The following is a 21,719-nucleotide window of genomic DNA, read 5'->3' on the forward strand; positions in this document are numbered from 1 at the left end:
CGTCAAGGGATAGAGCCCTGACTCCGACCCATCTTTGAATACAATTGCCACAAATAAGCTATGATCAGGTACATGACACTCCCATCCCAAATGTGAACCATTGAAACTTGTTTCACAGATCACTTTCACTTTCAATGTGCTTGTCCACAATAGTAAGGGCCATTAGATGAACTGTCTGATTCATTTTTCATTGATATTGCCAACTGTACAATGGAGCAGTGATGAACTGAGATCAGTTCATTGCTGTAGAATTATAAAAGGGCCTCTTGCATGTGTAGACATGTAGATTATCAGATGTAGTCTTGGGTAACTTGGAGAAAAAAGATTTGTAGATTTGAAAACATTTGATGATCTGGCCTGAAATTCGTGATTGAGCTTGGACCATTAAGTAGAAATGAGCCTAGGCTCAGCGACGGGCTCTCGGGCCTTTATTGAAGCATTAGCAATCCTAATGAGGTAGACCGGTAGGTGAAAAGTGTTATGTGGCAACCAGATTGGCCAAAAGTAAGATCCAATGTCAATGAAGAGTGCCCCAACAAAAATCTTTTGGATTCAAAGATCATAGCTGTTAATTTTCTTGCCTTTTTTATGTACTAGTTTTGATTTTTTAGACTTACAAGCATCCTCTGTTCAATAGTTAAGTTTTCATTCCATGTGCTTGATTTTGATGGTGTGGAGAACTCGATGAATTGATCGGCCTGGCTATGCACTAGCAATCTTTGCAATGGAATACACCTTTTAAATGGGCAACAGTGTTTGAATGAAATGGATATTCTAAAAACTTTTTCACAACTTTGATTTGTTTTATCAATTGTGGCCCATGTAATGGACCACTTTTTCCTCTTACTTTTATATGAAAGCCAGTATAACTTTTATATCAAGAAAATCAATGAAAGTGGAATGGTAGAGTTAGAAAAGAATCTACACTTGGAAGAGGATTCTTTGTTGTTATTTTAACATCATATAAACTAACACGCTTTAGGATCAACTGATGTGCAAAAAAAAATTGAATCATTCTCCACATCAATAGTCCACAATATTATCTTCAAGTGTCTTGTATATATCACAAATGTCTTGATGGCACAGTTGAGGATGCGGTTGCTCAAGTACTCTGAGCTGGCAAGCACCTAATCTCAATAACATACTTGCGAGTGTTTTTTTTTCTTCTTTGAATTGTATATTAATTTTCATTTTTGAAATTTTTTCTAACTTTCAGGGATGGATTTGGTCTGTGGTACCCATTATACTAACTTCACTGAATCAGCAATCTTGAAAGCAAAGGCTAGAGAGAGTGATGTGGACAAGGCATTGAGGAATCTCTACATCATGTTAATGAGGCTCGGATTCTTCAGGGACTCTACATCATGTTAATGAGGCATGGATTCAAAATAATGAACTATTGATCTGAGGGCCCACCATGGATGGGGAGTGCCCTGAAAATCTCCAATTGAAAATTTCTAACGCTTCAATAGCTGGGCACTTTCCCATCAAATGTGGATGGATGGTCTACATTTATTCTCTTAACCATATACTTGAAACCAAGAGGAATAATCTTTCAATATTGGAGCCTTCCTGGACAACCTCCATTTTTTGGGCCCATCAAATCAACTAAAGACGATTATATGAAATCCACTCCAACAATTGGCTTAGTGAGGTAATCAATAACATGGACCTTAGCACACTAGGCTGGTATGCTGGGTCTTAAGGTGATTCAACAGGTGGTTGCTCTGTTAATTTATGACAATACCCAAATTTACAACAATGCGGGCCACAATTTGTTGCCTGCGGTGGCTGACTTGCTTCAACATGCATTGGTCTAGTATCAGCATAGATTGTTTTGTTGCCAAATTTTGTGAGTTCTCTCTATTGCTATGGTGGCTGCTATTCTATAGTTTTTTTTTTTTTGGTAACATATGCTGCTACTGTTCTGTAGATGCACATAGTTTGTATGGCCGATTTTGGAGATTCTCTTTTTCTGCCAGTAGTTGTCCTGTTGGTGGTGTTGATTGCCGCACATCATTCAAAACAAATTCAAGGTATTGACAATAGACATTTAGTCTAGCCAAATATCTCAATATCAATTAGTCAACCATTCCTCTTAACAGCATTAGTTGTTTTTAAAAATAAAAATAAAAATGAAAAGTGCATCTTTCACCAAGACATGGTGTGATGTATAGAAACTTCAGAGGTTGGATTCCCCTTCATCAAAACAAATTCAAGGTATTGACAATAGACATTTAGTCTAGCCAAATATCTCAATGTTAATTAGTCAACCATTCCTGTTAATAGCATTAGTGAGTAAAAAAAATAAAAAATGAAAAGTGTATCTTTCTTTCTATTGAAATTTCAGTTATAGAAAATTTCTAGGAATCTCTGAGGAGAAATGTGATCAAGCACACGTATGGGTGAGTGTGGATGGACAGGGACAACACTCTCCACATGTGTGGAATTAGCAAACCTCCTGAATGCATATTGTTGCATTTATACTAAAATGCTAAACTCAGTAAAACCCTTTTTCTCTCTCTTTGAGTTTTATGATATCTCATCAGTTTATTGTTTTGACAGGCTTATAATCCTCCGTTGGATATTCACATTTCTCTTTTGGATGTATTTTGGGTATATTTCTTCCTTAAAAAAAGTAAGCATTCTTCTTCCTTCAAGGCATGCTACAAGAAAACCTACTTTTACCGACAAAAATTTTCGTCGCTAAATCCACATTTTTCATAGGTAAAAAGTTTTACCGTTTCGTCGGTAAATTCGTTGGTAAAAGACCGAAGGTAAAGGCTTTTACCGATGAAAAAAGTTTCGTCAGCAAAGGTAAGACTTTTACCGACGAAAATTTTTGTTGGTAAAAAATAAGTAAAAAACTTTTACCGACGATTGTTTTTGTAAGTAAAAATATTTACAAAACTTTTACCGAAGAATTTTTTTCAACGGTAAAAATAAGTAAAAAACTTTTACCGACGAAATTTTTCCTAGGTAAAAATATTTACAAAACTTTTACCAACAAATTTTTTCGTCGATAAAAAATAAGTTAAAAAAACGTTTACCAACGATTTGTTTCGTAGGTAAAAATATTTCGTGATACTTTTACCTACGAAAGGTTTCGTAGGTAAAACTATTTATAGAACTTTTACCGACGATTTTTTTCGTAGGTAAAAATATTTCACGATACTTTTACCTACGAAACTTTTCGTAGGTACAAATAATTACAGAACTTTTACCAACGAATTATTTCGTCGGTAAAAAATAAGTAAAAAACTTTTACTGACGATTTATTTCGTAGGTAAAATATTTCACGATATGTTTACCTACGAAAATTTTCTTAGGTAAAAATACTTACAAAACTTTTAAAATGTGGGTGAGACTTTTACCTACGAAATATTTTGTAGGTAAAAGTCTCATCCATGCTTTTACCTATAAAAATTTTCTTAAGTAAAAGTTTTGTAAATATTTTTACCTAAGAAAATCTTCATAGGTAAACATATTGTGAAATATTTTACCTACGAAATAAATCATCGGTAAAAGTTTAGTTATATAGTTCTACTGGTGTCATTTTGTTTGATATTTTGTTTCTTTTATATTTGCAGGTCTTTGTTTTGAGAGACTATGCAAGAGAGACACTTTCTTTAAGATGGAGGTCTTGGATGACAAGCTACTATATGCAATGCTATTTTAAGAATCAGACATTTTACAAGATTCAATCCCAATCGATAATTGATAATCCAGACCAGAGGATTGTTGATGATCTGAGTTCCTTTACTAGAACGGCGATTTCATTTTCTTTGACACTCTTCAATGTGTTGTAGATTTGATATCATTTAGTAATATCCTCTACAATATCTACCCACCTCTTTTTGTTGTACTTCTTATCTATTCACTTGGTGGCACAACTATAAGTGTATTTCGTAGGTAAAAGTCTCTTTTTTTTCAATATTCTAGCACAAAATTCCTAATATACACCTGTTACAACATATTCTTCCTGATATACACTTTTTATATAATATATTTCATCATATTCATATTCACATCCATCGAAACCCAAACTACGTAAATTCATCCAAACATAAACTACATTCATCCAAACATAAACTACATCCATTCAAACACAAACAATCGTATCCACATCACATTCATCCACGCATAAATACATATAAGTTTAACATCATAAATAAAATACAAAAAATTATTCATAGCCTATTTCCTGGTGGGGCTCACAAAATTCAATGTGGTGAACACATCGCCGACTGTGTACACACACCTAGGTCCTTACTCATGCCATCATGGTAGATTCAAAATAGTTTCAATACAAGGTCATGAGTTCAAGTACCCATGTGTGAGTGTGTGTTAAATGAAAAAGAAAGAAAGAAAATGCTAATTTATCTTTTGGGTTGAGCCTAATGGTACTTGGTGATTTCTTATTAGGTAGAAATTATTATTAGTTATTTTTAGAAAGGTGAGATTAGGCCACTTATAATTATATTAACATGATAAAATATTGTATGTGAGCAGACACCACAAAATAAACAATCCTATGGAAAAAAAATAAATGAAAAGAGAGAGAACATATGAGAGGTGATCCTTATCTCCTTTGATGGATTCAAGCTGCATGTGCCCTACCCAACTTCCTATAAGGAGAAGTTATATGGGTCTTGGAATAATTTTGGTGACAAATCCACCTTGTCGATTAATATTATCATATTGTGTTAGGACATGACTCTAAAAATGAGGTAAATCCAAATCTCAAATAATCTATGTTATAAGAGATAGTGGAGATGGAAATAGATGCATTGTGATGCTTGAGTTCGAGTATGCTTGCCAACAAAGCAAGATTTTCTTGTTTATTGTCATGTGATTGGGCTACATTATTACATCAATTGGGTTCGGGTTCGGGATCGGGTTTAGGTTTGGGTTTTCAAGTTTAGGTTTAGGTTTAGGTTAGGGAGTTGATATTAGGATTAGGTGTAGGTTTAGGTTTAGGGATTTGAGAATACATTTAGGTTTTAGGTTTAGGTTTAGGTTTAGGTTTAGGTTATAGGTTTAGATTAGATTTAGGTTTAGGTTATAGGTTATAGCTCTAGGGAATTGAGAATAGGTTAAGGTTTAGGTTTAGGAAATCGGGTTCGGGTTTGGGATCGGGTTTAGGTTTAGATTTTCAAGTTTAGGTTTAGGTTTAGGTTAGGGAGTTGAGATTAGGATTAGGTGTAGGTTTAGGTTTAGGGATTTGAGAATACATTTAGGTTTTAGGTTTAGGTTAAGGTTAGGTTATAAGTTATAAGTTTAGGTTATAGGTTATAGGTTAAGGTTAAGGTTATAGGTTTTGGTTTAGGTTAAGGTTATAGGTTTAGGTTTAGGTTAAAGTTTAGGTTTAGGTTATAGGTTTTGGGATTTGAGAATAGGTTTAGGTTTAGGTTTTGGGGTAGATCCAAAGCTCAAGTAGACCTCGAAACGAATTGGGGCCACAAAAGTTTTCGATCAAGCTGATATTTATATTATTCCTTCTTCAGGTCTAGGTCTATGTGAACTTACCAACAGGTTGGATCTCAAATAACCACCATGGTGGGTCTCAGGAAGGAATCAATAGTCGGAGGCACTGTCCCCACCATGATGTTTAGTTTTATCTATTAGTTTTAGGTTTAGGGTTATACTAGGGTCTACTCCAACAAGTTTGACCTAATACATAAACACGGCCTATCCAAATGGTGAGGCCACTCCAATATTGTCCATACGAAATGGATAGCTTCATCATGGTCATAACAGCGGTTCCCATCTTCCAGGGACCCCCACTCAATATCCGAATAGCTCCGACGCACATCCAGGTCTGCTCCATCAATTTTGAGCAAATACATAAACACGACCTGTCCAAATGGTCAGGTCACTCCAATGTTGTCCATAGGAAATGGACAGCTTCATCATGGTCATAACAGCGGTTCCCACCTTCTAGGGACCCCCGCTCAACATCCGGATAGCTCCGACGCACATCCGGGTCTGCTCCATCAACTTCAAGCTAATACATTTAAAAACAACATAAAAGGTAAGTAAAGCAAAAAACATCCATATGAAGATATTGAGGGGAATTACTAGTGTATCTATATTCCTTCTATATACTAGGTTGATTTTGAGTTGATTATGACTAAGATGTTGATATTACATTATATGTGATGAGGGTTGCATTACTAGTGTATCTATATTCCTTCAAAGCGATCACTTGGACAGTTATGGATCACCAAATGGCAGGCCAACACATGTACAATTTGTTGGTCCTAGTAAAATTAGTTGAATGAACATTATGTATTTCCTCTATTCAAAATGGTGTCCATTAAAAGCAATTCCTAGAAGAAACTCACAGTTTAGTGGGCTTAGAACTTCTTTTCTCATGCCTTCCCATTTATCCTTCATATCAGAAAGAGATTCAAACTGAGGAGCATACAAAACCTGTAGTTGATTCCCGAGGAAAACAAACTCATCTAGTTTCCTCTTTGCAAACCTGCAAAAATCAAGCCACATATTCAAATACACCATGCTGTGGCCCTACATTCACAGTTAAATACTCCAATGGCCACATAATGGAAATTATGAAAAACAGAGGTATATTTGTTGCATTTTGAATTTGTTGTACCTTATTGAAAAAAAATGTGCATATTCAATTAAATAGCCCAAATTAGATGCTAGAACATGTTAAAATTAAAAATTCATTATGAAAGAAAGTCATATATTCCAAACAAAAAGTAAAGATAGATGAGGGAGAAATTTTTAAATCAAATGGTCCTAAAAAAATGGATTAAAACAATCACTTCATGACTATGAAAAATCAATGCCATTAGCAAATATCACACACCAAAAAAAAAAAAAGACATTGCCTGCATTTAAACTAAGAGACGCCTCACATCTGTTTGGAGGGAGGCATGTCTAATCAAACCAGGGATACCAAAGGCTACACATTTCATCTGAAAGGAAAAGGATTTTAGAAGTACGCAGTTCAAACAACCCAAAAACCTGATATGCAAATCGTAAACCGTTGGGATTCACTCCTAATCTAAATAGTCAAGAAATTCAACATGATTTCAAAAGGGGGTATGCTATTATCCACACTCATTCATTTATTTTTCACTGGTAATTGACATTCCAAGATAACGAATTAGTTATATGTCGCTTTCATGCACAGGACTGCCGTACACATGCTAGGTAAGTAACTTATGGTAAAACTCAACAAACTTGCCAACAACCCCATGCTTCCTCAACATTTGTGTCACAATTAAAACTAAGTCGGTAGCTGTAACACCATTGTGTTCAATTTTCAAGACAACTTGAACCCAAAAACACCAGGCAACTGCTTTGTTGATTGCTGATTTGAATACACCTCAATGATGTTATGCCCACAACAGTCAAGTAGAATAATTATCTAGATGATGTGAGCTGAAAGAAAAAAAAAACACACATTTTCATGAAATGGGTAGGTGTCTTAAGTACAAGTTTCTGCTTCTATGGAGTTGGAACTCTCAACACCTGTATAAAATGACACTAACAAAGGTCCAACCTGTTGTGTTGCGATAATTCCAAATGGAGTTAATGCTGAAAATGAAACAAGATTGGTTTTTAGTAAATTTCTAAAAATTGGGATCATTTCATGCATTCTTTGATGATTCTGATATCTTGTTTACTGGTAATTGCTTCATATTCAAGAATGATGAAACTTGTAACCATGTGCAAGAAAAGTAGGCACCAGAAAAGGGAAAATTTCAAATCAGTTGCTAATGCTAGTGAAAGAGACGATCATTCGACAAATGAAGGACAAACAGCACTCATGTACCATGAGAATGAATCTTCCAATTAGAGAAGAAATGCACCAAAGGAAGATAAGCAAGCCAATTTGGCAACAATATCTCTTACTACATTTCAATTTCTAAAAGAAATGGAGACAAGGCCCTTCTATTAAATGCTTCAACTTAACCTCACTAACATCATTTACAAATTACAACTCAAATCACTGTATAAGAAACTCAAAACAAATGCTTTGGGGCATGATTTCCCTCACCGCTGAGTTTATCCCAGTACACAGGTTCTGCACCTCTTCCACTTACAGACGGATCAATTGTAGAAAACCTACAAGGGCAACATATCCATAAATGTGATTTAATGCATTGACCATAGAACATCTATGCCATGATGACAAATTCAAAAGATAGAACATTTATGAACAACGACAACTTCATTGAACAAAAACAAAAGAAGAAGATAAAGAATTACAGCAAGAAATGCTAAGGAAGAGCTAAAAACAGCCCAAGACAAATTAATCTCTCTTTCTCGAAGAGAGAGAGAGAGAGAGAGAGAGAGAGAGAGAGAGATTTATCAGAAAACTCAAAGTTGATTTAGTAATTGAATTCAAACTCCTGTAGATATACCATGCATAGCTACTTTTGCATTAAAGTTGATTCCCAATCTAGGGTGCGAAACACAGTAGGATAATTTCAAATCCACACTCCCAAACAACCCCATCTCGGTGGAAGGATTACACAGCTAGAATAGTTATGAAGTATGTGGTTGGTAGGATACCAGAACTCAAGCTATTCCAAAACTCAGGTGGGCCACACCTTACGGATATGTATATAGTTTTTAAGTGTGTTTGTACATTACTCCTATGGTGTATCCTACATGAGGTTTGATGAAATAAAAATACATGACTCTTGGAATGTACAATGAACTTAAGTGGGCACACCAGATGCACCATTTGGGTTCCACTTAACATATCACAGGTAGGCCTCCTGAATGAATGGTATTAACAATAGGTTCAAACATATGTAAAAATAAGTCCCCAAATTTTTTGGAATCAGCCCTTAACATGTCCCTAAATCAGTCCATAACTGCAGCCTGGTTACTTTCTCCAACAACAGACCACATCTCAGCCCCACGTCATCGCCCAAATATAACTTGCATAGAAAACCCTAAATTCAGTCCTAAATCTGCCCACAGTTAAGAACCCAATTCAACTTCAGTTCAATCCCATTTCTATGCCCAAAATAGGCCCCAAATCTACACCGAAACCTAACACTTAAACATGATCTGTTGAGTAAACCCCACCTCTGATGGAGCATGCCCAAAAAATCTCCTATCGGTAGATCGCTTTGACTAATATTAGGACCTTTTTCAATTGAACATGGACTGGTGTTGTGTTTTCACAACGTAACCTTTTATCTACAAGCCAAAAATTGAAAGGTTAAGATTATCCTATCGAGGAGATTCTTAGGCATAGTGCATGTGCTGTTGGGACAAACAGACATGAGCTTGGATTATTGGACCATTAACCCCACCTATCATTGAAAACTAAGGATTAAAATCAGTGTATTGGGTATCATATCATTCACCACCGAAAAGGCGGCCAATACAGCATCTTTCATGGACCATACCAGTACTTGTTGGGTGATATGTACTGGTTTCGGACAATACTTCAAACCTTGCTCAAAACTGTTGTATTCTGTGCAATGATGTAACATTGCTAGATGAGGCTCATACAAACATGGCTGCCAGCCTAACCAAATGCAAGTGCAAGTAAGCAAGGAAAATAAAAAATAATAATAATAATAATAATCCATATGGGTATTGAATAAAGAAAATGATGTGTGAATATAAGTGGCATGCAATTGTGTAATTTTCTCTAAATCCCTAAATCCTCAAATCCCTAAATCCCCAAATCCCTAAATCCCTAAATCCCCAAATCCCTAAATCGGTATTGAGATTGAGAGAGATTAAGAGTGAGAGAGAGAGAGAGTGATACCTCACGGTCAACCGAGCTTTAGAGGAAGAGAACAAGTTCCTGTTTGAGTTGGAGCCCCGATCACGAGTCCACGCCGAAAATAGGGTTCCCGAGCTTTGAGGAGAGAGAGAGAGAGAGAGAGAGAGAGAGAGAGAGAGAGAGAGAAGGTAGGGGATACGTGAGAGAAAGAGAGGATGCGCGAGAGAGAGAGGACTGAGAGAGAGAGAGGGTGCGCGAGAGTGAGAGAGGACCGAGAGACAAAGAGACAGAGAGGGTGCGAGAGTGAGAGAGGACAGAGAGAGAGAGAGAGAGACTTGAAGTCTCTTGACAAAAACGGATTGGCTACTCGCCTTGACACCAGCGCCAATGGCTAGTGGTCGGTGCTCTGTGGGCCCCACCATGATGTATGTGTTTCATCCCTACCATCCATCTATTTTTCCATATCATTTTATGGTATGAGACAAAAAATGAGGTATATCCCAATCTCAACTATACCACATTATAGGAAACAGTGTTGAATGAGCATCGACCATTAAAACCTTTTGGGGGCCATAAAAGTTTTGGATCAATCTGATATTTGTTTTTTCCTTTCATCTGGGCCTGTATGACTTAATCAACAGATTGGATGTCAAATGAAAAGAACAGTGGGCCTTAGGAGGGTTTTAATGGTGGATAGCCAATCACTATTGTTTTCATGTGGTGTGGTCCACCTGAGATTTATATCCCTCTCATTTTTGGTATCAAGCCCTAATATGATATGTAAAAATGGATAGACGGCATAGATGAAATGCATACATCATGGTCGGGCCCACAGAGCACCAACCACCAGCCATTGGATGGTGTCAGGGGGAGTAGCCAATTTGTTCCCCTTATTTGTGGTCTGGTCCATTTAATTTATCTTTGGATATGAATCATTTTTTGGATAATTCTCTAAAATGATCTCAAAAAATGGATGAACAGTGTAGGTTTATCCCGAATTTTCAGGAAATCCAAAACTCAAGTGGACCATGCCACACGAAACAGTGTGGAATAATGATTTCCACCATTGATACCTTCCTTGGGCCCATAGTAATGTTTATTTGACATCCAACATGTTCATATTATCAAAAAGATATGAATGAAGAGAAAACACAAAAAGATATGAATTATTGTGGGCCAACTACGATGACAGTGTAAAATCTACTCCGTCCATCATTTTCTCCGAACCATGATAGAATGAGATCTAAAAAATGAGATAGATCCATTGTCCAAGTGGGCCATACTATGGGAAATAGTGAGAATGGAAACATTAACTATTGAAATCTTCCCGGGGATCGCCATGATGTTTATTATAAAATATTTCAAAAAAAAATACAAACTATGAATTAATTTTTATTTTCAAAATCTGAAAAATTTTCTCATATTTTAATTTTTTCAAAACCATCATTTTGTTTTCAAAAATTTTCTCAAACATTCTTAAAAATTTTAAACTTCTCATTATTCTTTTTCATGTGATATTACAAATCATTTAAATATTCTTTTTTAATTATAAAAAAATAATAATAATTTCCACTCATATACCGTAAAAACTATATATATCAAAAAGACATAATATAAATTTAGAATATCAAAAAGATATGAATGAAGAGAAAACACAAACATGAGCTTGATCTAAAACTTCTGTGAATGTTATTTTTAATGGAGGACGTTCAATCCCCACTTTGTAGTCCACTTAAGCCTTGGACCCGCCCCATTTAATATCTTAAAATGATCCGAGAAAAGCATTGAACGATATGGAGAAAGTCAATCCATGACTTGGGTGGACTAAGAGCTTAAAAATAAAGTCAATCCATGACTTGGGTGGGCCACACCACATAATATAGTGGACAGGGGTTTCCTTAAAACATTCATAATCATATATTGGGCCTGCCTAAATGTGATTCACATATCCAATCCACTCATTATGTGTGTCCCACTTGGATGAGGGCTCAGGCCAATTTTCAGCCGCATCCAAAACTCATGTGGGCCCCACCAAGTGCTTTTATATTTTTTAGGATGTTTTCACAGATTTTAGATGGTATGGCCCACTTGAGTTTCGTATACAGATGATTTTTGAGATATCTCATAACCTAAAGGGGACACATCAAATCCATGGTGTTGATGTTCGACACACATCATGATGGGGCCCACAAAACTTACTAACATCAATTCTTAAGTTCTCACGAAGTCAATAAGTTGGGTCACAATTTTGACCAGAATTTTTGACCCATTTTACATGTCTAGTCCATTCACTCTATTTTACTAATTATTACTCAATTTGCGTAGTTACTCGCCCCGATCATGCTACATATGAGAAAGATATTGGGCAAACAAGATTGATCAACAATTTGAGTGAATTTTGATTTAAACATCTAAAGTTATTTACTCTTCAATCTGGACTGATCAAATTGTCCAAAAATGGTTAAAGGTTGTTCATAATATCAAAAATATATGAATGAATAGAAAACACAAACATCAGCTTGATCCAAAACTTCTATGACCTCCAAGAAATTTTAAATGGTAGAGGTTCAATCAAACTATTTCTTGTGGTGTGGTCCACTTGAGCTTTGCATATGCTTCTTTTTTGTTCTTTAGACCTCAAATTATCTGTTAACATGGATGAATGGAGTGGATAAAATAAATAAATAATAGTGGACCCCACAGAGTTTACTCTAGTAAGGGTAACAAGTAACTCACCTAAATGTAGTGGAGAAGGGTTTCCTTAAAACATTCATAATCATATATTGGGCCTGCCTAAATGTGATTCACATATCCAACCCACTCATTGTGTGTGTCCCACTTGGATGAGGGGTCAGACCAAGTTTCAACCGCATCCAAAACTCATGTGGGCCCCACCAAGTGCTTTTATATTTTTTAGGACATCTTCACATAATTTTAGATGGTATGGCCCACTTGAGTTTCGTATACAGATGATTTTTGAGATATCTCATAACCTAAAGGGGACACATCAAATCCACAGTGTTGATGTTCGACACACATCATGATGGGGCCCACAAAACTTACTAACATCAATTCTTAGATTCTCACGAGGTCAGTAAGTTGGGTCACAATTTTGACCAAAATATTTGGCCCATTTTACATGTCTGGTCCATTCACTCCATTTTACTGATCAATACTCTCAATTTGACTAGTTACTCGCCTCAATCAGGCTACATATGAGAAAGATATTGGGCATACAAGATTGATCAACAATTTCAAGGAAATTTAATATAAACATCTTAAGTTATTTAGTCTTCAATCTGAATTGATTAGATTGTCAAAAAATGATTAAAGGTTCAATTAGTGGATGTGCCTAACAATTTAGTAATTTTATTTTTCACAGATAAATTTCATTTTCCTTTTAAAAATTAAAAAAAAAAAAATCAAAATGTATATTTTTTTACACTTTTAACAAAATATCATTTTTATTATAAAATATTTCAAAAGATAATTTAAAATATAAATTTTGAATTTTCATTTTCAAAATCTTAAAATTTTTCTTATATTTTAATTTTTTCTCAAAAAATATAACATTTTTACCAACGAAAATGTTCGTCGGTAAAACTCTTACCGCGAAAGTTTTCAAAACAGCGCAAAAATCTTCTAACTTATATAACAGTTTTACCGACAAAAATTTTCGTTGGTAAAAACATTATTCCTGACAGTTTTAGTTCTTTGGTAAAACTCAGCGCGAAAAATTTTCAATTGAAAAATATAACACTTTTACCGATGAAACTTTTCGTCGGTAAAAACCATATTTCGGACGATTTTAGTTCATCGGTAAAACTCAGGGCAAAAATTTTCTAAGTGAAAAATATAATACTTTTACCGACGAAAATATTTGTCAGTAAAAATATTATTCCCAACGGTTTTAGTTCGTCGGTAAAACTCAAGGCGAAAATTTCCCAAGCGAAAAATATAACACTTTTACCGACGAAAATTTTCGTCGGTAAAAACATTATTCCCAACGCTTTTAGTTCGTCGGTAAAACTTAGCACGAAAATTTTCAAAAGTGAAAAAAAACACTTTTACCGACGAAAATATTCGTCGGTAAAAACATTATTCCCAACGGTTTTAGTTCGTGTCAGTAAAACTCAGGTCGAAAATTTTCTAAGTGAAAAATCTAACACTTTTACCGACGACAATTTTCTTCGGTAAAAACATTATTCCCAACGGTTTTAGTTCATCGGTAAAACTCAGGTCGAAAATTTTCTAAGTGAAAAATATAACACTTTTACCGACGAAAATTTTCGTCGGTAAAAGTGGTTTTGTGCTTTTTACCGACGAAAAGTTTTGTAGGTAAAAGTCTTACCACGAAGTTTTCAAAATAGCGTGAAAATTTTCTATTGTAAAAATTATAACACTTTTACCGACGAAAAATTTCGTTGGTAAAAGTGGTTTTGTGCTTTTTACCGACGGAAAGTTTCATCGGTAAAAGTCTTACCATGAAGCTTTCAAAATAGCGGGAAAATTTTCTAATGTAAAAATTATAATAGTTGTACCGACGAAAATTTTCATCGGTAAAAGTGATTTTGTGCTTTTTACCGATGGAAATTTTCGTCGGTAAAACTCTTACCGCAAAGGTTTCAAAATAGCGCGAAAAGGTTCTATCTTTAAAATTATAATTGTTTTATCGAAGAAAATTTTCATCAGTAAAAACATTATTACTGACGAAAAAAAGAATTTGTCGGTAAAAGTGTTGTTTTACCGATGAAATTTTTTTCGTCAGCAAAAATTTCATCGGTAAAAGCGTTATTTCTTGTAGCGTGCAACACATCTTCTGAATTTTTTTCTTTCTTTTCTTTTTGGTACTAAAGAAGAAAATGATGTTTTCAGGTTTGCTGGCGACACGTGTCTTTCTCGGTCGTTAATACGTAAAAAATTGTCTTTCTCTCTACTTCCTTTTGCTTTTTTTTTTTTGTGTGATAGGTTGTTGCAGCTTTTTTTTTCCTATTTCTTTTTATTTTTTTCTATTTCTTTTTGTTTGTTTTAGGTTGTTGCAGCTTCATCTTCCCATGAATCAATCCCTACCGTAGATTGGATTAGCCAATTAGAGGTCTGATCTCTACCCACTCTTCTTCATTTTCCTTACCTCTATTCCTTGCAAATGGATGCTTGTTGGGTAAGAAATGGGACATGGCCTTAAAATTTTAAGCCCCACTTCATGTAAATGGGCCATTGAAAGTCATAGGATATGCCCCATGTAAGTTTTGGATTGGAGTTTTACCCTGTTGCTTATAATGAGTGGGGCCCTCCTTTCATAAACTTGTATGGGAAGGAACTTGTTCTTAGTGGGCCATTGAAAGTCATTGGCTCAGTTTCTACTGTTGAACCTGACATGTCAAATCCACCTTATTAAGTCAGTTTTCTAAGTGTAATCTGATGGATTTCATGCAAAAGCCTTCCCAATGAAGTTCTTGTGCTGGGAACTTAGGTGGGGACCACCATGAGTTTTGTAATAAATCCACTCCGTCCATTCATTTTGTGAGCTCATTTTAGGACATGCGACAAAAAATAAGCGAGGTACAAGACCAAAGTGTGCCATAGGAGAGGAAAATTTGAGGAAAGAAATGTATACCATTGAAACCTTCCTAATCTTCATCTTGATGCTCATATGCCATCCAAGCCGTTTATAAGGTCATTCCTACTAGGATTAACATAAAACATAAATAAATAAATATCCTGATACAATTAAAAATGAATACTAGTGAGTGGGTCCCTCCTTTCATTTGACTTAATTAATTTATTTTTATTATTTTGTTTTGCAGGTTGTAGGCAAAGACAGATGATGGCTAAATGGAGGAATTTCTTTTATGTGTTCAGAACATTTTCAACATTTTATTATAAATATTAAACGTTTTTCATTGTAAAGTAATACAAGTTATTTAGTATTCATTTTTAATTGTATTATGTAACATTTTTTAGGTTCTAAATATTTAAAAACAATAAAGGATTCAATTCAATATAAATAATCAAATCGATTAAAAATAATAATTAACTCGCAGTCAGAACTTTTATAGGCGGTTAACAGTTTTTACTAGTGCATATTTAAAGGTTTTCCAAGCTTTTTCCATGGCATATATCAGTATTTTAGGACATTTGAATTATACTTGGCTTGTCGGAAGCCTTTTGCTGAAGCCTTGATAGATCTGTACCGATGTATATAGGCGCTTTGATATGTCTAAACGACACTTCGGTAGGCCTTTTCCGGCATTTCTGCATATTATTTCCAGCGTGTTGGCAACTTTTTGGCAGCACATTAATATACTTTTACTAGCATTTTTTTCATCTTTTACCAGTGATTTTATAGTTTTTACCGGCGTTTTTTAACAATTTTTACTGGTATTTTTTAACAACTTTTACCCTCATTTGTTTACGGTTTTTACCGGTGCTTTTACAGTTTTTACCGACAGCCAGCATAGGTGCCGATAAAGGATAATAAGCGCCAGTAAAAGTCTCATTTATAGCGGCGATCATAAAAAAACGCCGATAAAAAGGTACGACAGCTGGTAAAAGATACAGCGACGCCCCCCCCCCCCCCCCCTTTAGTCGTGTTTGTACGACTGCCGGTAAAACAATTATTAGTAGTTTTTTAGACTTTGAGGGGCAATTTTGGCTGCCGGTAATGCCCAATATTCTTGTAGTGTTTGTTAAACATGCTTCCACAAAGTATTTAAATTAACTATGGTATTAAATCCAAATTTCTAATACCAAGGTTGATCTGGATTTATTGTGGCTGGGATTAGATTATAGTAGCGTAAGTTAAGTGTCGAAACTCCAATAGGGAGTCTTATGATTTCCTAACCTATAAGGTTTATTCTACAATATCTAGTAGACCTTAGATTGTAACCCTCATTTAGCTAGTGGTGACTTTAAGTTATATGCATTATCTCATCCAAGTAAAATCTCATCCAAGTCATTCCTACTAGGATTGAACGTCAGCCATTGAAACCCTGTTTGGGTATTACGGAAGTTTTGGATTAATATGAAATTTGTTTCTCCTTTTCATCTAGGCCCGTGTGATCTTATTAACGGGTTGGATTGCAAACAGACATTACGGTGGGCCCCATGTGAAACCCACCATGAATTATATGTTTTATACACACCATCCACGGTTGTGGACGGTGGAGCCTATATTGATGTATGTGTTTTATTTACACCGTCCAGCACCTACTGGACGGTGGGGCCCCATCTTGGCCTATGTGTTTTATCCGCACCGTCCACCTCTAGACGGTGGGACCACCCCACGTGTGGGGCTGATGTGTGTGCGTGTGTGTATAAATATATATATATATATATATATTATTGTATATATTATATATATTATATATAGATTTTTATATTATATTGTATAATACATACATGATGGTGGGCCTTCATGGGACCCGCCAAATGCATGTGTTGTATCCAAGCTGTCCATCCATATTGAAAGCTCATTTCATGGCGTGAGCTAAAGAATGAGTCAGATCCATAGCTCATGTGGACCCCGCCCTTGATGCATGTGTTGCATCCAAACCGTCTAACCATTTGGCAAGCTTGTCTTAACAGGCTGGAGACTAAAAATAAGTCAGATCTAAAGCTCAAGTGGACCCCACCATTTAAGGTAGTGGGCAATGACATCCACTGTTTAAAATTTATAAGGGCCATGGGAGTTTCCTATTAAACTGATATTTGTTCCACTTCATCTATCATTACGTTAATTTATGAACATGTTGGATAGGAAACATATGTTATGGTGGGCCTTAGGAACTTAAATGGTGGAAATCATTATCACCACTTTTATTGGGGTGTGGCCCATTTGATATACATAGGGCCCATTGGTGTGGCCCATTTGATGTACGTATGACCATGTGAGGAGGCCCATCTTGATGTATTGTGGCCCGTCCAATGGGGCCCACCTTAATGTATAGGAGGCCCATGTTATGAGGCCCACTTTGATGTATTTTGTGGCCCATTTGTTGGGCCCACTTTGATGTATTTTGTGGTCCATTTGAGGTGCCCATCTTGATGCATGCACTCCATATTCATATCGTCCAGCAGCTACTGGACGGTGGGGCCCTCCTTACTATATGTTATTATATGTGTTGAATAAGCATATCATCCATATGCAGTGTGGGCCAGCATGATGTATTTATTTATCCTCACCACCCAATCTCTGGTCGTGGGATGTGGAACCCGTGTGACATATGTATTTCATTCCATGCAGTCCATCTGTGTGAGGTCCACCTTAATGCATCCGTTGTACATGTGGATCCCACGTGATATATATGTTTTTATATCCATACTGTCCAACTATTTGGATGGGATGCACCATGATGTATTTTTATCCACGCCATCTAGGGCAGGTACCCCATTATGATATATATCAAGGCCCATGGGTTGAGGCCCATTGAGATGTATTCAAAGCCCATTTGGTAAGGCCCATTGTAATGTATTTGGAACTCGTGAGTAGAGCCCACCTCATATGTTCCACGCTAACCGTCCAGGTCATATAGGGCCAGCCTCGATGTTTGTTTTATTCACGCCGTCCGTGGGATGTGTGACCCACTAGATGTATGCATTTTATATCCACACTAACCATCTGGTGGGGCCCATCTGCTACATGTGCAGGGTCTACCTATTGTGCATTTGTGCGGCCCATTGATGCAACCCACTTGATGTGCATGAGCCCCATTAGTGCGGCCCATTGATGCAAGGCCCGTTATGATATGTTAAAGGCCCATGGTTGAGGCCCATTAGGTGTGTTTATGGCCCATTTGGTAAGGGCCACAGAGATGTATTTTCGGCCCATGAGTCGAGGCCCATTGTGACGTATTCTGGCCCGTATGTCGTGGCCTATTGTGATATGTTTCCAGCCCAGTTATCGAGGCCCGACTTAATGTGTATAAAGCCCATTAGCGCGGCTCATTGATGCGGCCCACTTGTTGGATATGAGGCCCATTGGTGCGGCCCAATGATGTGACCCACTGTGATGCATATATTAGGCCAATGGTGCAGCCCAATGTATCGACCCGCAGTGATGTGTAGGCCCATGTGCTGCATATGAAAGGCCCACCTGTGATGACTATTTAAGGCCACTTATTAGATATTTGTGCCCACCTTATGTTTGACTCTATGCGGACCATTCCTTGGGAGCAGTGTTGGTTGAATGTCCACATTTTTGGATAATGATGGTTAAACGCCCACATGGTGACCTTTCCTTAAGCCTAGTTAGACCCATTCTCATCGATACCTATTGTATAGGCCGATTATCGAGGCTAATTCCAATTGTCGAGGCCGATTCCGAGTATCGATTCGGATTGTTGAGGCGATTCGATTGTTGAGGTCGATTTTGATTGCCAATGCTGATTGTCGAGACCTATATGATGTATATGCGACCCGTAGTTGAGGCCCATGGACAAGGCCCATTGTGATGTATTTAAGGCCCATGGGCAAGGCCCATTGTATGTATTCGTGGCCTATGGGCGAGGCCCATTGTGATAAGTAATAGGCCCATGAGGCATGGCCCATTTGATGTATTCGAGACCCATGCGTAGGGCCCACCTATCATGTATTTGAGGCCCATGAGCAGGGCCCGCCTGTTGTGTATATGTGTCCCTTGAGTAAGGCCTACTGTGTTGTATATCAGGCCTTTGTGTGAGGCCGTGGGCCCATTATATGTTTAGCTCTATGTGGGTCATTCCTTAGGGGCAATGTTGGTTAAATGTCCACATTATCGAGGTCGATTGTCGATGCCGGTTGTTGATACCGGTTATGAGTATGTGACAGCATAGCATCATGATACATGCCCATACGCATCATCTGCATGTTTGTTATGAGATGTAGTTGATCATTGCATATGTCATTGAGCATATTGTTATGAGACTCCCTGATAGACGGAGGTTATCTCACATGAGCACGCGGTATGCGAAGGATTGATGCATAACTAGATTGTATGACTCATGCATCTCACATTATGATTACTGTACATCCTAGCGACATCAAGGCCGTAACCTCCATAGGCATATCGTGGATGGCCAAATAGGACATCAAAAATGTTTGGTTCTAGCATACGGGCGCCATAGATGTCCCTGGGTGAAAATCCCTAAACGTCCGTGGCCAGGAGACGCCCCAACGTTGAGACCGAGTGGATACATGAGCGCCCGAATGCCAAATACCAGGAAGCCGCGTCATCCACTTTGTCATGGTCGGTTGGGAGGGGGTGTGGCCTTACCGGCCCGAGGGTAGGGGCAATACTAGGCTGAGTTTGACCAGCTCGTGAATAGGTCCACTATCGACGTGCCGGATAAGTATTGGCAGACTATTGGCCAGGCAGATAGTGAGGTTTCTTACGCTCACTTGGACTGTGCGCCTAGGAGAGCGGCAGTGCCATTTGGAGTGTACTAAACCCTGGTGATGATCCCAAAGATGAACTGTACTGATATGTGGATTTAGTGAGTAGGAGTTGCATACTCATTCATACATTTATTCATTCACTATCTACTCGGGTTGGTGGTGCGCAACTACTTATTACGTGTGCCTTCGCAATGGCCGGGATTTCGGTTGGGGCATGCGAGTAACCTGAGATCAGGAGTTTACCATATTGAGTTTGACTATCCAAATTTAGGTATGGGACTAGTTTGGATAGAAGTCCCTTGTGATGGACCCCATAGCCTGCGATATTACGAACTATCATCCCGACTTCACACTCCAGTATGGTCATTCCATTTGCACCACATATTGCATGACATTCACGGCATGCGGCATTTTAGGTTACTACATTTCTGCATTTATATGGTCTAGATACGGTTGACGATATTCATGAACTCATCAGGAATTGTATATTGCATCGCATCCTCGGCATCTGATATTTGGCTTTTTATGACTCCTTATTTGCATAGCCGTTCTATATTGCTTACTCTGTTATCTTATGATTTATGATCTTGTCAGTATTTCTGCTTACTCTGATAATTCATGATTTTGTCAGCCTTTCTACTTATTCTGATAATGTACGATTTATGGATTACTAGTATTTCCGGTATTGTATGATGATGGCATTGTATTGAATACTTGGCACTTACCTTGTGCACACACTTACACCACCCCCTAAGCTTTCTATAAGCTTATGCACGATAGATGCGTGCAGATGATGATAGGTTGCAGCAGTGTTGAGCTTGGAGCGTGCAGCGGTCTTCTAGAGCTTGACTTTCGATTTATGTATTTTCCTTTCATTGTACTCAAAAGTTTTTTATCATAGTGGATTTTGTGATGGTGTTCTTGTGGTTATTGTTCGTGGGTTATGCTTGTGGTTATGCTCGTTATGAATTAAATTGATATTAGAAAATCCTCCTTGTAGGATCTCAGGATCGGAACCTGGTAAATGGGTGCCGAGAGCCGAGAATGGGGTTCTAAGGAGGCTGTTGGCGCCGGATTCGGCGATCGGGAATTTTGTGAGCCTGGTTTCCGAGTTCGGGGCATGACAGAAGTTAGTATCAGAACATAACTTGGAAATACCTGAAGATAACATCACATATCTGCTGATAACTACCCTTCACTATATGATCGTTGAGAACTTAGAATGGCTAGATCCCCGAATTTGAATAACTTAGAGATTTTCTGATATAGCTACCTACCGTTGAAATAAAGAGGCTGCATGATATTTCCATTTCGATCGTTTCTGATCTGGGATTCGAGTATTTGTATGATTCACCATCCTATTAAGGAGGCATCTTAGGAGCGCAAGGCTGAGATTAGAGAATGCTATCTCCATTTGTTTATAGATTGATTATGCCTTCTATATGTTTACGTCAATGCTTCCTCTTCCCTCGCTTAGTCATGCGTGATAGTAAATTTTAAGGATGAAATTTTTATTAGGAGGATAGAGCTGTGAGACTCGTATCCTACCCCGTACCGTTCCATAGGCTCCTGCGGTCCTCCCGATCAAATTCCGGCAACCTGTGACGCGTAGATA

The 21,719-nt window shown here is 37.3% G+C and overlaps 1 long non-coding RNA gene across 1 annotated transcript; it reads left to right on the top strand.

Moving 5' to 3' along the window:
• The first annotated feature begins 14,731 nt into the window (after positions 1-14,731).
• LOC131256234 (uncharacterized) lies at positions 14,732-15,671 on the top strand. The gene is made up of 2 exons (XR_009176685.1): positions 14,732-14,825; positions 15,538-15,671. It is a non-coding gene; the product is annotated as an uncharacterized LOC131256234 (long non-coding RNA).
• Positions 15,672-21,719: the final 6,048 nt, after the last annotated feature.

This window comes from Magnolia sinica, chromosome 9 (genome assembly GCF_029962835.1).
Source record: "Magnolia sinica isolate HGM2019 chromosome 9, MsV1, whole genome shotgun sequence".
Taxonomy (NCBI): domain Eukaryota; kingdom Viridiplantae; phylum Streptophyta; class Magnoliopsida; order Magnoliales; family Magnoliaceae; genus Magnolia; species Magnolia sinica.